A 15324-nucleotide genomic window follows, 5' to 3' on the forward strand; every position below is an offset into this window, starting at 1 on the left:
ATTTATAACCTCGTCAGTAAAACTCTGACAATCGGTACTGTATTCATTTCTGCTGTATCCCAGTATTCTTTATGCAGCAATGCAATTTTATTGTAACTGTTCAATCTGCATTTTTTAGCTGTAAAAAGGATTAAGATGACGATGACGTCATATTTTGTGAAGTTATTTTAGATATTCGTGTTAAAATACAAATTACTTTAATGTCCGTTCTTCAACTTCTTGCAAACATTAATAGAATTAAACTGCATTTGAATCTGATGAGTGATGTACACATTTTACTGATTTGTGATTGCTGATAAAGGCTCTTTTGGTGCCTGCACATTTTCAAGTGACGTATTTCGATCTGCAAATAATCATACATATATGCTTACTATCAAAGTTCTGTAGAAACCATTAAACAGGTTGGGAATAACTCTGCAAAGTGCTGTAAGGTACACATGTAATTTGAAACTAAAGGACATTGTATGCTCTTTTCAGGTCAACGTACCCAAACAAAGACGTACCTTCTGTAAAGCTACGGAGTGCAGAAAGCACACCTTACACAAAGTTACACAGTACAAGGCTGGAAAAGCCTCATTATATGCACAAGGTATTTATTTTGTAAAATGCTTATAAAGTTCCACTTGTCAAAATGCATTGTGATTTTATCAATATTTCCTTCACGAGCCCACAAACCCTTGCATACTTAATAATGTGTCAGAGGCAAAGAGACTGATGCATACATAAGTTGTCAATATTCTTAAAAAAGCCAAACACTCTAAATTGATTGGCATTCAGCTGATACCTGAGGGGCAACCAATAATTTTGACACAGATTAATCATTTCATAAATCTCACTGGTTTGAAAGCTAGACTTCTACATGAAACGTAAAGTAATAAAACATCTTGGTCTAAACTTTTTGATGAATTACTTCCTGCTGATTCCAGAATTAATCTTTCTTGCTTGAACAGGTTAGGAACAAACCCTCTATATGGTGATTATACCTGTAATGACTTGGTGTGTCAGTGTAAGATCACCCTGATGGCCGCGTCCTTGTGGGATAACTATTGAGGAATTTTTGGCATGTTTTCATACCATAATATGGTTTTAAGAAAACAGTGCTCCATTTTTATGCCCCACCTACGATAATAGAGGGGCATTATGTTTTCTGGTCTGTGCGTCAGTTCGTCTGTCCGTTCGTCCGTCTGTCCCGCTTCAGGTTAAAGTTTTTGGTCAAGGTAGTGTTTGATGAAGTTGAAGTCCAATCGACTTCAAACTTAGTATACATGTTTCCTATGATATGAGCTTTTTAATTTTAATGCCAAATTAGAGGGTTTACCCCAATTTCACGGTCCACTGAACATAGAAAATGATAGTGTGAGTGGGGCATTCGTGTACTGGGGACACATTCTTGTTGATGAGTAATTTGCAAAGAATTATACTTCGATTGGTCTATACCATTATATGTGAATTGGTGGATTATATGTCAATTGAGGTATAATCCACCAATTGGTGGTTATTTCTGACTGTTTAATAATACATGTACTACTTAATTTGGAAATCTGCATATTAATTTTATTAAACAGTACTAATGACTTGTAGTGGCAGCTGGAAATCATAATGTGTACCTGCGTTTCAACAAACTTTAATATGTAAATTATTTTCATATTTAATTATATTTATACATGACTTCTGATAATTTTAGTAATTGATTTATTTTCTTCAAAGGCAAAAGGAGATACGACAGAAAACAAAGTGGGTACGGAGGACAAACCAAGCCTATTTTCAGAAAAAAGGTAATTTATAATTAGTGTCCGAGAGATTGCGGTCTTCAATTTAATTTAAACTTAAAAAATAAGAAAGCATACTTAGTATAAATAGAAGCATATGGAATATAAATAATGAGACAACAAACCATTAATACCAACAATTGGAGATACAGAGGTCAATTCATTTTGGGAAAGTATGTCTAATAATTTAGCAAAATTGAGGGGATAAGATCTATGTGGTATTTGCTAGTCATTTCTTAAGACATGTGAGAAAGTTAAAGAAAACTTTTGTTTTCTCAAACTTTTACTCCATAGCGTAGATTTTTACATCCCAAACAGATCTAGATACATGATTTTGGGGAAATTATAAATTTTGAGAAAATCAGCTGGATTTCAACAAATTTTAGGACAATGAAACATAGAGCGCAGGTGTAGACAAACTAATTGTTCAAGTTAAACATTTAAAATGTTTTTATAAACATGATTTTAAAAGATATTTTTGTCAGTGTGTGCACTGTTTCTGGTCTAATAATCAATGGACATTGAACCATTTTTATTGATTTTTCCATGGAAAATCAAAATGAGTACTATTTGTATATTCATTTATTACACACATGTATGTAAATTTTCAACAGAATGCTTATTTCAAGTCCCACACTATAAGCTATGATTCATTGTGATATTGGCCAATGAATCCTAATTTAAAATTTAAACTAACAAAAAGGGGCCATTTTTAGACATTTTCAATATGATAGATACAATGTATTATATCGTACAGCTTTCCTTAAAAGATTGTGATTAATGAAGATCATCACCCTTAAAAGATTGTGATTAATGAAGATCATCAACATGTTTAAAACTGGATGTTATTATTAGATAGCAGAGAAAGTTGGTTGAAAAAGGATATTATTTTATTTGATTTTATTGTAGGCCAAAACAACAAAGAAAATCACCTTGAGAATGGAATGTACTGGCTGTAAACACAGGAAACAGATTTCCATTAAGAGATGCAAACACTTTGAATTAGGAGGTGAAAAGAAGAGAAAGGTTTGTGTTGTAACTTGTCAAAGAGGAAGGGTCAGAGGCAATAAGGGCTATTCCGTTGAAATGTATGTGGGAGGGTAGGAAGGGACTTTCAAACTATCCATACAACAAAAACCATTTTTTAGAAAATTTTGCATTATTGCAAAAAACACATACTGGAAAAAGTCCCACTGCCCACATTCAATATCCTACCCTCCCACATACATTTTAATGGAATAGCCCTAAGTATATTATGACCCATCTATCTTTTTAGTATGTCAAACTACATAGCCTTTATAATAGTTATAATCAGAAAAGATGAATGGCAGAAAAAAAACAAGTTGATGTCTATTTCCCACGAAATCACTCTTTTGTGATTATGTTATTTATAAACACAACCAAAGTGGGTATTAATGCTTTCTACTGACAACAATGCAATATACTGTTAACCAACTTATTGCCCCAAATACATGTATTTTAATTTCTGATATAATTCTTTCTATCTAACTTTGCAACAAATTATTTTTGAGATCCTCTGATAATCTTGATATATTTAAAAAAGGGAAGATCACAGTTTCATAGATATTCAAGGATTTAAATTCACATAATTTCCCTATTCACAAAATTTTTTTTTTTTTTTTCATTGAGATGATACTGTGCAAGTTTGTTTTATTATGACATCATTTTTGCTGCTAAAAATGTGTGAAGCAAGACATATGCTTTCCCTTTCTTCATAATGCAAAGTATGAATTAAAACAAAAAATGAGAAAAGTGTTTTTTTGTTTGTTTCCAATAACTATTTTTCATAAATATTAAAGTATTTTGAGTAAGAAAACTTTGCACTCAATCTGTAAAGGAAGTGTCTCTGATGTAAAATGCTTTGAAGTTGTGTATGATTTCATTATACCAGGAAAAGTACTGTTCATGTAGCAACTTGTGCTTCAAAAATCGGAATTCAAAAATCTGGAGGAGATATTGAAAGAGGAGAGACAAGTACAAAGTTAGACTCGAGTTACCTTAAATAATTTAAAAATATACTTCTATATTAGATATTGATTTTAACATGTAAATGTTTACCTAAATTGTATATATGTCAATCGCCATTCAGATATGCTCAAAAACCAAATATTCTGAAAATCCTAAGCACTTGTATTTGTATATCAGATTTAACACATTCTTTTGAGTATTTTTATGAAACTAATTATTTATTTTCTATATTTACAGGGACAGATGATCATGTTCTAGAGGAGAGATCCTTGTGTATAAATAAAGAAAAAAAAGAAACATTGTGTACATTTTTATTCAAAAGGTCTCCAATATTTTTTTATTTAAAAAAAAAAACAACAAAACATTGAGGCCACAATTAAAAAAAAATTGGTTTGCCCAAACCCTACCCAAAGGTTGAGACAGTGGGTAGGTAGGTAGGCATTTTCTTTTTTTTTTTCAAAAGAGAAATTGAAGTATCGGGTGTCTATTAGTCTTCATGCCTATCCGAATAAAAAAAAAACTTCTTCAAATCAGGACAATAAAATAATTTGAGTAGGCAGCTTTTTTGTGGGTAGGTAGCGTTTGGGCAAACAAACCTATTCTTTTTTATGGCCTGAAACAATTACATGTATCAGGATCATGGGCTTAAAAGTAAGGGGAGAAAAAACTAGTAGAACAAAAATTTGTAAGGGTTCCACGGAACCCAGTGTCTCGCCTACTTTTGCTGTTAATCGCAGACTCGACAAAAATGAGGAAAAACATCAATAAAAATTTCCCTCTCGATACTGTCTTTTGATTGAAAGAAGCTTCCAAGTTTGGTAAAAAATCCAGGATAGTTTATGAATCTAATAAATGTTTTATAAACTTTAACTGCAGACTGTATTTTATGTTAACTGGAAGAAAAACTAAGTCCATTTATAAGTAAAATATGGAAAAAGTGATTTTTTTTTTTACAAAATTTACTTCTGAATAATATCTTATGATCAGAAACAAGCTTTTGTCTAAGTTTGGTAGAAATCCAGGATAGTTTAAGAACATTATAAAAATTTTAAAAACTTAAACCACAGAGTGAATGTTTTGTTTCTGGCAAAAAAACTAAGTCCATTTATAAGTAAAATACAGAAAAGTGGAAATTTATTTTTACAAAATTTTCTTCTTGATACTATCTTATGATCATAAACAAGCTTCTGTCCAAGTTTGGTACAAATCAAGGATAGTTTATGAAAGTTATTAAAATTTTAAAAACTTTAACCACAGAGTGAATGTAATGTTTCCTCGCAGAAAAACTAAGTCCATTTATAAGTAAAATACGGAAAAAATGGAATTTTATTTTTACAAAATTTACTTCTGGATACTTTCTTATGATCATAAACAAGCTTCTGTCCAAGTTTGGTAGAAATTCAGTATAGTTTAAGAAAGTTATTAAAATTTCAAAAACTTCAACCACAGAGTGAATATTTGTGGACGACGGAATGTAGGAACGCTTAGTCTCGCTTTTTCGACTAAAGTCGAAGGCTCGACAAAACCGAGATCATCAATCAAATGCTTTGAAACTAAATCACAGTGCTAATTACCACCACACATAAATCTAGTTTGAATTTGAGTAGCATCTCATTCTAGAGTTATGTCCCTTTATAAATCAGAAAGTTGCTCCACACTTATTTCTCTATTTTTGTCGAGCCTTCGACTTTAGTCGAAAAGCGAGACTAAGTGATCCTACATTCTGTCGTCGGCGGCGGCGTCCACAAATATTCACTCTGTGGTTAAAGTTTTTGAAATTTTAATAACTTTCTTAAACTATACTGAATTTCTACCAAACTTGGACAGAAGCTTGTTTATGATCATAAGAAAGTATCAAGAAGTAAATTTTGTAAAAATAAAATTCCATTTTTTCCGTATTTTACTTATAAATGGACTTAGTTTTTCTGCGAGGAAACATTACATTCACTCTGTGGTTAGAGTTTTTAAAATTTTAATAACTTTCATAAACTATCCTTGATTTGTACCAAACTTGGACAGAAGCTTGTTTATGATCATAAGATAGTATCAAGAAGAAAATTTTGTGAAAATAAATTTCCACTTTTCCGTATTTAACTTATAAATGGACTTAGTTTTTCTGCGAGGAAACATTACATTCACTCTGTGGTTAAAGTTTTTAAAATTTTAATAACTTTCATAAACTATCCTTGATTTGTACCAAACTTGGACAGAAGCTTGTTTATGATCATAAGATAGTATCAAGAAGAAAATTTTGTAAAAATAAATTTCCACTTTTCCGTATTTTACTTATAAATGGACTTAGTTTTTTTGCCAGAAACAAAATATTCACTCTGTGGTTTAAGTTCTTAAAATTTTATAATGTTCTTAAACTATCCTGGATTTCTACCAAACTTAGACAAAAGCTTGTTTCTGATCATAAGATATTATTCAGAAGTAAATTTTGTAAAAAAAAAATCAACTTTTTCCGTATTTTACTTATAAATGGACTTGGTTTTTCTTCCAGTTAACATTACATACAGTCTGCAGTTAAAGTTTATAGAACATTTATTAGATTCATAAACTATCCTGGATTTTTTTACCAAACTTGGAAGCTTCTTTCAATCAAAAGACAGTATCGAGAGGGAAATTTTTGTTGATGTTTTTCCTCATTTTTGTTGAGTCTGCGATTAACAGCAAAAGTAGGCGAGACACTGGGTTCCAAGGAACCCTTACAAATTTTTTTATGCCCCACCTATGTTCTGCGGTTCGTCCTTCCGTTTGTCCCAATTCAGGTTTAAGTATTTGGTCAAAGAATTTTTTGATAAAGTTGATGACCTATCAACTTAAATCTTGTTACATATGTTCCCTATGATATAATCTTTCCAATTTAATTGCCAAATTAACTTTTTAACCCCAATTTTAGTCCACTGAACACAGAAAATGACAGTGATGTTGGGGCATTCTTGTACCATGGACACATTCTAGTATTATTTTAATTTTTAGATCAGAAATACACTAACAATTCTTAAAATGTACTGGCTCATTGGTAGCTTCTTTCATTGTATAATGTATCTCTAAGCTGCCAATGAGTTGACAACATAAGAAATTTTTGAATTTGTGTTTTTTAAGCTAGTATGGGAATTTATGAATGAGTCCATCAGAAGTTTATATTCTCAGTTCGAACATACCAGTACTAAGTTGAAAGGAGTTATTGTGAAAAACTTCCATGTTTCTGTGGAACCTGTTTGAATAATTTTAAGCAGTCTGCATTGTTGGCCACTAGTCCGATTCCCCCCTGACCAGTAAAATTTTATTGGAGATTAGCAAGTATTTGCAAAGCTTTGTTTAGACTATCGTGGAATAGTGGTCCTCAGACTAGTTGGAATAGCTGTGCAGATTGTTTCAGTGTTTGTGAATAGATAATCATAATATCTAGAAAATATTCAACCTATGAAAAAAGACTCCATTCCATTAGAAAATTAACCCTTCACAAAGTTTGTAGGAAAAAACGTTTTAAATGGATTCATCAGTATTTTTGGAAACAGGACAAAGGTTATTGTAGCAGCTGCGATGAAAGTCTCAGAATTGATGACATCAGAACCACAATCCTGGTGTCGGTGTAAACTACTGTAACAGTATTAACTTCAGAGGGTAGGAGATTTGAGGCTTCATACCATATGCAGGCGCCTTGTGTTTTAAAGTTTCCATCTGTCATATTATACTCTTATACCTTTTGTCTAAGATCTACCAGTGGCGTAGCCAGGGTTGAAATGATGTGGATGTTTCGCCGAGCGTAGCGAGGCGAAATTTTTTTGGGACCTTTTTATGCAGAAAAATATTTTTTATTTAAGCACATGTACTCCCCCAGAATCCGACACTAGTTAGATTTTTGTTTAAATTCAAAATACCCACCAATTCATATATTTATTTTTTTAACCAAATTTTATTGTTTCCTCGAAACTACCATCATTCAATTCATAAATATTTGATGTAAAGTTTCCCACCCAATCTCAAATTTGACATATCAAAAACGGACCCCATTACAGCGGCACTTCTGTATAATTTAGGAACTTCGGAATATAGGAACTGAAGTGACTTCTCTTTCCAGGAATTTGAGTCTACAACCTTGGGTTTTGGGTTTTTGATAACTGAGCTAAACGCGTTGCAGGAGACATAAAAATACCGGGCGTCCGATCGTCTGGTCTTGTTAGCACTCTCATTTGTACAATTCTTGTTAGATTAAGTGAAACTCATATCTTAAGCAATGTCTTTGACAATTTGGAAAATAAGTCGTAATCAAATATTTTTAACCAGTTATGACCCTTTGAAATATAAATTATAATGGAAATCACATTTCATTTGCTGTGAAGCTTTTATTTCTTTTAAGATATTGAAAAGAAAAAAGAAAAAAGGTGCTTTTTTAGTTATGCCTTGTTCCTTGCCCTTTGATAGATAAAATATGACATATAATATGCATGGAGGGGAACATGGGATCTTTGTTCTTTACTAATTGAAAATAAAATAAGTATTTGAACCTAGATAGAACCTGAAATTCATAAGCCTCGGACTTATCACGATCTATTACAAATTGAATTTATTTTTATTACGTCGTTTACCATGTCGCAAGAAACGATATCATGATATGGTGTTTTATTTGTTAGTTGCTATAGTCAAATGAGAAGCCATCACTCAACTAGGTTCATGATTATAGATGAAACATGTCCACGGGTCTGCGTATCAGTCCTTTCCGCTTGCCTTAGCCGATGACGTAGACCTTTTTACGAACAAAAGTTAACTTGGAACACTATTCTGCGATTCAACTATCTTGTTTACACAAACTAAATTATCCTAAATGAAAGACCAGGCATACTGCTTCGAAAATGACTGGACGTTATCCTCATATCCTCAGCCTTGTTACATTTGGATACTTCCGAGTTAAACTGCTGCTATTTTTATTTTTATTTTTGTCAAAAAGTAAAATCACAAAAATACTGAACTCAGAGAAAAATCAATTCGGAAAGTCCATAATCACATGGCAAAATCAAATAACAAAACGCATCAAAAACGAATGGACAAGAACTGTCATATTCCTGACTTGGTACAGGCATTTTCAAATGTAGAAAATGGTGGATTGAACCTGGTTTTATAGCTAGCTAAACCTCTCACTTGTATGACAGTCGCATCAAATTCCATTATATAGTCACCGATGCGTGAACAAAACAAACAGACATAATAGGTAAAAATGTCAAAAATAGGGGTACAGCAGTCAACATTGTGTTATCATCTTAATCACTATAAAAACAACAAATGTAACGAAGAAGCACAAAAAGGCATACATCAAATTAACATCCTCATTTTGATTATATTATACGATTATATTTGTCTATGTAAAATGCACCCATCAAGGAAGGAGGGTATGGGTACTGGTGTAAAATTGCGCGTTTGAAATTCGCACAGGTAGACATGAAATAATTTTGTCGTTCAAAGTATGACGGGATGCACAAATACAGTCACGCAAAATAGATATAACAAACACTGACTTAGCAGTTAAAGTAATAATAATAAATAAAATAATAGTGTGGTTCAAAGTATGACGTGATACATAAGTACAGAGTCACGTAAAATGTATATCACAAAAAAAGTTGGTTAACAGTAAAAGTAATATTAATGAATAAAATAATTTTGTCATTCAAAAATGATGTGGATGCTTGAGCATCCTAGCATACATGCAAGCTACGCCACTGTCTACATGTCTGTCGGACAGGATTGCATTAACCTCTACCTCGTTTCATGGATCAAGGTTCAAATGGCATGCATCTCTACCTCATTTTCATGGTTCATTGGTCACTAAAAGTTTCAGAACGTTGAAACTCTTAGGTCAACTGTATTTGTTTTGTGGAATGATTATAGTGTGTACCCGTTTGTCTGACTTTGTGGATCTTTGATAGTTAATTTTGTGGCATACTTGAAGAAACAACTTTTTGTCTAAGACCATCAACTGAAAATCAGTCCAGTCCAGTCAGTCTTATTTAAAGGTTGACTGAATAAAGCTAGAAGGTAATGTTGCACACGATCTCTACCAGATTTGGTTCAATATTGATACAAATGGCATAAAAAGAGAATATCAACATTAAAGATCACCAAAAGGTGTTGTAGAAACTTTGCCACTCAAATCATGATCGACCATGTTGGATAGGGGAGTGGCAGCTTTTATACGACCGCAAAATTTTTGTAGTCGTATATTGGTATCACGTCGTCATCCAAAGACGGATGGTTTCCGGATAATATCTTTAATATAAGTAAATAGAAATGAATAAAATTTTAACACAATGTTTATGACCACAAAAGGAAGCTTGGGATTGATTTTAGGGGTTTTGGTCCCTAAGGTTTAGGAATTAGGGGGCCCAAATCAAGCATTTATCTAGTTTCAGAACAAGTATTTCAATTGCTCTGAAATTGTACCATAATGTCTAATACCATATTAAAGTGTTTCAAGACAATAACATGTGTAAAAGTGTATGAATCTTTCTGAAATTATACCACAAGATTCCATACTACTAAGGGGTGATTAGGATTGCCTTTGGGGGGTTATGGCTCAAACCATTTATGAATTAGGGGGGGGGGGGGGAGTAAAGGAAAGTTAAAACAATTTGAAAGAAGTGTAAGGGCGGTTATCCAAAAGTAATATTTGAACTACTTCACACTCCTTTTAAATATGTGTATTTAAAATTTGCCAATATATATGTCTTCAGTATTAATAAACTCCATTGGAAATTTGCCAATAACGTTAGTATCATAAACTTCATTGGACATTTGCCAAATAACTTTATAATTGGAAATTTGCAAATAACTTAAAAGTATGAGTAAATAAAAATCTTGGAAATTAAAATACAAAATTTTAAACCACAAAAAGGAAGGTTTGGATTGATTTGGAGGTTATGGTCCCTTTGGTTTAGGAATAAGGGGTATGAAAGGGGCCCAAATAAGCATTTTTCTAGTGTCCAGACAATAACTTGTGGAAAAGTGTATAGAATTGCCTGAAATTGTATCACAAGTTTCCACACAATTTTTCTCATTTCAAATTTCAGAAATTAAAAAGAAAATTCTTTCAAATATTAGCTGTTTTCCTGCGACTAATATCCAACAGCATAGTGTATTGCTCAAAAGCAAAAACAAATAATTGTTAAGTTCATTAGACCACATTCATTCTGTGTCAGAAAACTATGCTGTGTCAACTATTTAATCACAATCCAAATGCAGAGCTATATCAAGCTTGAATGTAGTGTCCATCCTTGCCACAACTGTTCAGGATTCGACCTCTGCGGTCGTATAAAGCTGCGCCCTGCGGAGCATCTGGTTAAAACTGCGTTTGATGTCATTTGTTTCAAAAGATTTTCTTCAAACTTACAGGCATCCTATGTATGATTAATTTCAGTAAATGCAAATATTTTAGTTTCTGAATGGCAAGCAGTGATTTTTGTTGAGCCTGCGACTTTGGTCACTGTCCTGGACCTCATTTTCATAGTTCAGTGACTACTTGAAAAAAGTTAGATTTTTGTCGAGCCTTTGACTTTAGTCGAAAAAGCGAGACTAAGCGATCCTACATTCCGTCGTCGTCGGTGTGGTCGTCGGCGGCGTCCACAAATATTCACTCTGTGGTTAAAGTTTTTGAAATTTTAATAACTTTCTTAAACCATACTGGATTTCTACCAAACTTGGACAGAAGCTTGTTTATGATCATAAGATAGTATAATGATGGAAAATTGTATGTTGCAAAAGTAAAATAAAATAAAGTAAAGTTAAACAAATAAATTAATAAATAAATAAAATTGAATTATATTGCATTGAAAAAGCTCCAAGACAAAGTAGGTGACGTAAGATTAAGTTATAAATAGTTTCGTCTTTTTATAAATAATATAGATAATCTCATTTCTAGAGTTCTTTTGATCATAGCTATTAATCTGACGTTGAGAAATAAATTAAATAAACTGTCATCTTTAAAAAGAACAAAAATGTTTGTAATTTGCCGTAGGAAAATAAGTCTAAAGTGTTTCTATTGTCCATTTAATAATTCTGTAAAGTAAGTAAAGATTTTGATAATCCTTTAATTGCTTTTACGTAACTAAATAAAATATATGTCATCATATAAATCTTATAACATAAAAAGAGAATAGTTAACCAATAAAAAGTAACTTTAGAAAATTCAAAATTGACGCTTAAATTTCATAGGTGAATAAAATAATTCCAATCAGCACGTGATGTTGGGGTTAAAAAAAGGAAGACCGCAACTTCCCAACATCACATATCACACTTTAATGTAGATAGCTGTTTGGAATAAATAATTGAAACATCATTGTATTTTATTCACCAGCGCCAGGCCTAGAAAGGAGAAAGTGTCCGAGATGAGGGACACGACAGCAGAAGGCATAACATAGACCTGAACATGAGCTAGCTAGCATTCCCCATATTCCTAGAAAGAAGCTAGAATCCCCGTGTAGATAAAAGCGAGTCATAGTAGTCACCAGTGAAAGATGTCAGCCCCCGATATTCAGTTTACTAACGTTTTGGAGGGAAAGGGGAGACAACCTGACAATGAAGCGATTCTTCCCCCTTTTCCTGCATTACAGATTTAACAGGCAAAATATATAATGATGGAAAATTGTATGTTGCAAAAGTAAAATAAAATAAAGTAAAGTTAAACAAATAAATTAATAAATAAATAAAATTGAATTATATTGCATTGAAAAAGCTCCAAGACAAAGTAGGTGACGTAAGATTAAGTTATAAATAGTTTCGTCTTTTTATAAATAATATAGATAATCTCATTTCTAGAGTTCTTTTGATCATAGCTATTAATCTGACGTTGAGAAATAAATTAAATAAACTGTCATCTTTAAAAAGAACAAAAATGTTTGTAATTTGCCGTAGGAAAATAAGTCTAAAGTGTTTCTATTGTCCATTTAATAATTCTGTAAAGTCAGTAAAGATTTTGATAATCCTTTAATTGCTTTTACGTAACTAAATAAAATATATGTCATCATATAAATCTTATAACATAAAAAGAGAATAGTTAACCAATAAAAAGTAACTTTAGAAAATTCAAAATTGACGCTTAAATTTCATAGGTGAATAAAATAATTCCAATCAGCACGTGATGTTGGGGTTAAAAAAAGGAAGACCGCAACTTCCCAACATCACATATCACACTTAAATGTAGATAGCTGTTTGGAATAAATAATTGAAACATCATTGTATTTTATTCACCAGCGCCAGGCCTAGAGAGGAGAAAGTGTCCGAGATGAGGGACACGACAGCAGAAGGCATAACATAGACCTGAACATGAGCTAGCTAGCATTCCCCATATTCCTAGAAAGAAGCTAAAACCCCCGTATAGATAAAAGCGAGTCAGAGTAGTCCCCAAGTGAAAGATGCCAGTCCCTCGATATATAACTTTATTAACGTTGTGGAGGGAAAGGGGAGACAAACTGACAGAACAGAGATTCTTCCCCCTTTTCCTGCATTACAGACTGTAATGCAGGAAAAGGGGGAAGAATCGCTTCATTGTCAGGTTGTCTCCCCTTTCCCTCCAAAACGTTAGTAAACTGAATATCGGGGGCTGACATCTTTCACTGGTGACTACTATGACTCGCTTTTATCTACACGGGGATTCTAGCTTCTTTCTAGGAATATGGGGAATGCTAGCTAGCTCATGTTCAGGTCTATGTTATGCCTTCTGCTGTCGTGTCCCTCATCTCGGACACTTTCTCCTTTCTAGGCCTGGCGCTGGTGAATAAAATACAATGATGTTTCAATTATTTATTCCAAACAGCTATCTACATTAAAGTGTGATATGTGATGTTGGGAAGTTGCGGTCTTCCTTTTTTTAACCCCAACATCACGTGCTGATTGGAATTATTTTATTCACCTATGAAATTTAAGCGTCAATTTTGAATTTTCTAAAGTTACTTTTTATTGGTTAACTATTCTCTTTTTATGTTATAAGATTTATATGATGACATATATTTTATTTAGTTACGTAAAAGCAATTAAAGGATTATCAAAATCTTTACTTACTTTACAGAATTATTAAATGGACAATAGAAACACTTTAGACTTATTTTCCTACGGCAAATTACAAACATTTTTGTTCTTTTTAAAGATGACAGTTTATTTAATTTATTTCTCAACGTCAGATTAATAGCTATGATCAAAAGAACTCTAGAAATGAGATTATCTATATTATTTATAAAAAGACGAAACTATTTATAACTTAATCTTACGTCACCTACTTTGTCTTGGAGCTTTTTCAATGCAATATAATTCAATTTTATTTATTTATTAATTTATTTGTTTAACTTTACTTTATTTTATTTTACTTTTGCAACATACAATTTTCCATCATTATAATAGTATCCAGAAGTAAATTTTGTGAAAATAAAAGTCCATTTTTTCCGTATTTTACTTATAAATGGACTTAGTTTTTCTGCGGGAAAACATTACATTCACTCTGTGGTTAAAGCTTTTAAAATTTTAATAACTTTCTTAAACTATCCTTGGTTTGTACCAAACTTGGACAGAAGCTTGTTTATGATCATAAGATAGTATCCAGAAGTAAATAATTTTGTGAAAATAAAATTTCATTTTTTCCGTATTTTACTTATAAATGGACTTAGTTTTTCTGCGGGAAGACATTACATTCATTATGTGGTTAAAGTTTTTAAAATTTTAATAACTTTCTTAAACTATCCTTGGTTTGTACCAAACTTGGATAGAAGCTTGTTTATGATCATAAGATAGTATCCAAAAGTAAATTTTGTAAAACGATAAATCCATTTTTTCCGTATTCTACTTTAAATGGACTTAGATTTTCTGCCAGCAACACATTCACTCTGTGGTTAAATTTTTTAAAATTTTGATAACTTTCTTGTACTATTTTTTATTTTATTTGTACCAAACTTGGACAGAAGCTTGTTTATGATCAAAAGCTAGTATCTAGAAGGAAATTTTGTTAATATTTTGTACCTGTGTATCTGTATTTTACTTATAAATGGACTTAGTTTTTCTTCCAGTTAACATTACATCGAGTCTGCAGTTAAAGTTTTTAAAACATTTATTAGATTCATAAACTATCCTGGATTTTTACCAAACTTGGACAGAAGCTTCTTACAATCAAAAGATAGTATCAAGCGGAATATTTTTATTGATTTTTTCCCTCAATTTTGTTGAGCCTGCAATTTACAGCAAAAGTAGGTGAGACACTGGGTTCCGCGGAACCCTTACAAATTTTTAATTTATCGATTATTATTAGTGTTGTCAACGGTTAACCGTTCGAACGACCGAATACCAAAAACGCTAACCGGTTAACCGGGCTTTTTTCAATTTTAATAGATTTGATATAAATTTGTATTGAAATCATTAAATATTTATGTTGTCTTTAAAAATTGTCGTCGTGGTAATTAATTTGACAGATCAATTGTCCAGTATATTGATTGCTATTGATAATCCAAAAATATAAAATTAATTAGAACTTGTCTCTCAGCTCGGGGCTAGATATTAAGGAAATATAATTAGTTACATGTTTTTTTAA

General features: G+C 32.0%; 1 long non-coding RNA gene across 1 annotated transcript; it reads left to right on the top strand.

Moving 5' to 3' along the window:
- Window positions 1-514: 514 nt before the first annotated feature.
- Window positions 515-1779, top strand: LOC143048134 (uncharacterized). Its single transcript, XR_012969746.1, has 2 exons — window positions 515-589; window positions 1708-1779. It is a non-coding gene; the product is annotated as an uncharacterized LOC143048134 (long non-coding RNA).
- Window positions 1780-15324: the final 13545 nt, after the last annotated feature.

The sequence above is a fragment of the Mytilus galloprovincialis genome, chromosome 10 (genome assembly GCF_965363235.1).
Source record: "Mytilus galloprovincialis chromosome 10, xbMytGall1.hap1.1, whole genome shotgun sequence".
NCBI classification, from domain to species: domain Eukaryota; kingdom Metazoa; phylum Mollusca; class Bivalvia; order Mytilida; family Mytilidae; genus Mytilus; species Mytilus galloprovincialis.